The sequence below is a fragment of the Curcuma longa genome, chromosome 2 (assembly GCF_044706935.1).
Source record: "Curcuma longa cultivar G26 ecotype Majalengka, Jawa Barat chromosome 2, ITB_CL_G26_1.1, whole genome shotgun sequence".
In the NCBI taxonomy this organism is placed as follows: domain Eukaryota; kingdom Viridiplantae; phylum Streptophyta; class Magnoliopsida; order Zingiberales; family Zingiberaceae; genus Curcuma; species Curcuma longa.
The window spans coordinates 16,198,712-16,203,488 of record NC_133862.1 but is presented as its reverse complement, the minus strand read 5'-3'; positions in this window follow the sequence as shown (position 1 = coordinate 16,203,488).

The window sequence follows — 4,777 nt, the reverse complement described above, 5'->3', positions numbered from 1 at the left end:
TCAAATCAGGCTCTGTAAACGAGTAAAACTCAGATCTAAGCCCAAGAAGTCCTCAAAATAAGAAATCTAAACCTACCTTTGCCTTTCTTCCTTTTCCTCTCCGATTTAGCGCCGTCGCAAGCCGCCACAGATCTGCCTCCGCTCACGAACCTAAGCCACCTTCCGACCAGATCCAGCCTCCGATCGAAGCTAACTCCGGTCGCCGGCTTCCTTAGCCCCCCAACTCCAGTGTCGGCGGCTCCTTTCCCTCGGTTTCGGCGGCGATGAGGCGAACAGCCTTGATCGCGATTGGGAGAAGCGGCGAAACAGCGAGATCGGGATTAAGAATGCTACAGTGCTAGGTTTTAATAGCCTTACCGGTTTGGGTTTGAGATCCAATAACCCATTAGCCCAATAACCCATTAATCCATCTTAGGTCCGGTATTTTATGCGAAAACTCTGTACACAAGTTTTACCCATTCCTTTCTCTTACCTTGAAAAAGAAACAAAAAATGTGTAGGAGGGTAGTTGACTTGGGCAAACATGCAGACTATCTGAAGTTATTTGCAGAGGGCCTCTGAAGGTTGGTGCTTGTCAGTTACTTTTAGTTTTGTTCCACAACCTAGTCTACCTTTTACAGCCTTGTATTTGCAGATGGTACTATTCCTGGAACTGCTAATGCAATGGATCTTGCATTAGCACGTGCACAGGCTGATCTTATGTTCACTTGTGTTGTAACTTGCCAAATCTATGGCAAACAAAGGAGAAGGAAATTCAGAAGGTAAGGACATTGGAATGCTGATGCAATGGTATGTATGTTGTCCTTTTTATATTTTATATTTTTATACCTTGAATTCATAACAATCAGAAGCTACACACCATTCTTTTTGTTTTAGAAAGATGGGAGAAACCATGTGTAAGGTCATTATTCATTGTGTTTCTCTTTAGAAAATATCTAGGTAAAGTGAAGAAGCCTACATCTATATTTGTTATGCTGCCAATTCTTTCATAGTAGTAAAATAAAGATGAAACTCTACTGAATCTAGCAACACTACTATTTGGTCTGCTCCTTGTACCAGTAGGTAAATTGTCATGCATAGTGTTATCCTAAGCTTATGCAATAATTTTTGAGTAGTTGTTTCAGATGTATATACATGCCTGATGGATGTAGTTGTATATATAGGCATCGCTTCTTTACCCCACCCCAATATGACAGTGCTCCCTCTCATAATTTTGTCCTCACACCCTTTTCCATATTTTGTGATGTACCCTCCCATGGTTTCTTCCTCTCATGTAGCTTGATGAGCCACACATACTCCACTCACTACCACTCTGTTTCCATCGGATTGCTTGCCAATGTCTTGTGCACATGCCTTATCTACACTCTATAATATTTCTAAGTTCCACAACTGCTTTAACAAGTACTTCAGTAAGCATTGCCACAACTAACAAGTTTTGTTGTTTTTTATGCTGTAAAAAGTCGTGCTTATGTGGTTACAATTTTCAGATGTGTGAATTAGAATTGAGCAAATTTCTTCAATTAAGGACGTTTAATATAAGTTTTATATCAATGCTAGTATACTATGTTCTACAATGAATTAGTTGAACCTTCAGTTATATGGATTTTATATGTGATTTATTTGTGATTTGTTTAGATTATTGTCTTAAATTTTGAATTTTGAGATTACCATGCTTGTGGTTTCAACTTTTTTATCCATTAAATCTTTTTTCTTGCGTGTTGTGATTAATAAACATTACCATCTAATTAATTTGCAACTAAAATTTTCTGCTGAAGTTTCAGTAGTGCACAATTAGAAAGTTTGGAGGCTAATGATAATGTAATTAGGGAGTAGTATATATGGGGTGACAGGCTGTTGTGAATGTTGCTGATGATTTTGGGTCCCAAATTTCTTCTCTTTTGTGTTTACTTATGCGCATACATTTGTTATTTCTCACTTGGCATTATCTAAGGATGTTGCACTTTAACTTTATATAGAGCTCTTGGAAGGACGAAAATTCATTTTCACTTCTCTTTAAGAAGCAGTTCAACTCTACAACAATGCAGTTGAAGATCTCTTTTTGTCCTCATTTGGAGGTTTGGGATTAACTAAAATAAAGATAGTTGATACATCTTTGGATTTATGCTTAACAAACTTGTCCTTCAATTTGGAGGTTTTTATATGCTTCTTGCTCATTCATTCTTTAGCACATGATAGTTTTGAAGCATGTGAAATCTACTAACCCATTGACACATAATTTTAAGTTTCAACATTTATTGATGGCTCTACAAGAATATAAAAGATAAATGATGGTATTCTCCTAGTTTCATTGACTCACACTACAATAAGCTTGTCGTTCAATCTTCTTGGATTTGGTGTTTAGAAACACCTGAGATTGCAATCTATAATGATTGTTTTGATGATCTGTTTCATGATGAGAAAATCGAATGTCATTGTTTCTAGAGATAGTACCAAACCTTTCTAATACTATACATTCTAGAAAGGTTTTTCTTAATCTATAAAAGCTATTATAATTACATACAGTATAATATAATTATGAGTTTGCAATTAAATCAATGGCTGCAATATGAGTTTTCAATGCATAGAAAAAGGTAATTGCATCTTTTTAGGATGCTTTTTAAAAGTACCATTAATCGGTACACTTCAATAATCTATCTCTTAGAATCCACCCAATAATTATCGTCAATGTTATTTCTCTCTCCCTTGTCAATCCCTATGAGTTTGGGTAGATCATTTTTTATATTAGTGTGACACCCCTGAATTTTCGTAGGATTTATATGTTATATTTGTAATCGCTTTATGGTTCTACTATTTATTGGATAAATAGAAATTCACTATTTGAGTGCACATTTTCTATGTGTTTGATTGAATCTTAAACTAATTTACTGAATGTCCGTAATACGATTCATAGCATGAGAAAATTTGTGATTGGATTACAACTAGTGAGCATCTCTACTTGTGCAATTATAAACGTATTGAAATTATCCCTAGTCGAGGAATTTATGAGTACGGACGTCATCGATTCTATTGAGACTAGTACATTTTAAACTCTTTGGTTTATCAAGCAATCGATCTCACTGGTCGGAGACATTGAATGTTGAAAGTTAAACGTGGATGCTAGTTAAAGGTAATTAGTTCATTCGAGTGACCTATTATGAGATTTCATATAGTTTTATACATATATCAATGAAGATCTCAGTACAGCTTAAGTGCAAGTTTTTTTTTTGACTTCCAGTATTTAAGTCACCTTGGTTATGGAGGCTTATACTTTGACATCTTAAGCAAACATCTCTTAGGAGGTGTAGATCCGGGATGCTTGGGTATACGTCGAAGTGTCTGAAGGTATTTGAATAACTCACTGAGGATTCATTACTTTGTAAACCAAGCGAACCAAGATTGAATCCGATTTGTTACAGTAACCGATTCAATCGTTATAATAAACCTAGGTTTTAAATTGGTTCAGCCAGCCTAATTGCGTCGCATGCCTAAACCTTTATAACTCCTCAAAATAACTAAAATCGCGTTCCTCCCCAAATCCGCGATCTCGTGCTCGATGTTGCTGCCCCTTCACACAGCGCCGCCTCCTCTCTCTCCTTCCCTTTCCCCCCCGCAAGATGAACCCCCTGGACAACGATCGACGCCGCCAAACCTTAGACGACATCCGTACCTGCCTCTGCCCGTTTCTCCTATTCTTGCTTGCTGACGCCGCCGTTGGCCTGCCGTCGGTACTCGACGACCACAGCCCCGCCGTCGCAAGAAGAGGACCCTCGCCTTCGCCTTCGCCTCCTCTAGCCACTGGCTTCGGCCGCGTCCCCAGCTTCTTCTGCTGGCCATCCGTCAGATCTCCACACCACCTCCTTGCGAAAAACATCACTGCATCTCCCTGTAGAGGAAGAGTAATTTGCAACAGCACCAGTGGCAACAGGACACCTACTTCTGGTTCAGGTGATAATAATAGTAAAATAGTTATGGATGCATTTTCTTGGGCAGAGTTTTTGCAGAGGCTATAAATGAAAGAATAGGGTCTACTGTAGGAGAAACCCTTAGTATGGTTGGTCAATAGCAAGCTGAGTGCAACATCAATGCTCTATGGATGTGCTCTTTGTGGCAAGGACTATTTGTTGGTAATCAAGATTTTAATTAAGGTTAAACGTGGATTAAGCTTAACCAAAGCAATTGAGTTAGGATTAACTAGATTTGGAGGAGGTTAAACAAATCTTGTTATCGGCTAAGGTTGTATTTGATAGGAAAATTTATATATCGCGGTATTTAGGAATGTTTATTGTAATTTCAGGATATTGAACCCGATCGCTGGATGGAAGTTTTCTTTTCAGACACTGACTATTTTCGGAAGGCGGGTATCTTGACTTATCTTTTTTAGATTTGTCTTATTGATATGTATAATTTGCTAGATTTAGTAGTAATATTTATGCATTATTTCTGTTGTGGTAAGTTACTACTTGGTACATATGGTATGCCTTCCATTGTTACACTGTTTCGTTATTGGCATAGATTGATTATTATTATACGCATTGATGTCATGCACCATTTCTACATGTTTGCATATTAGCGACCATCGGCTCCTCCTTTGCAGTCTGAGCCCGTTGCTAGTTACAGGATCTACACACATAACCACTCATGAGATAGTGGTACATCAGGAGGGTGTGTGTAGTTGCATTTTCAGGGCTCCGCTTGGTCGCACCAGAGGTAGCAGTGCCATAGCATGGTAGCATTAGGGCTCCGCCCGGCCGCACCAGATGTAGCAGTACCATAGCGTG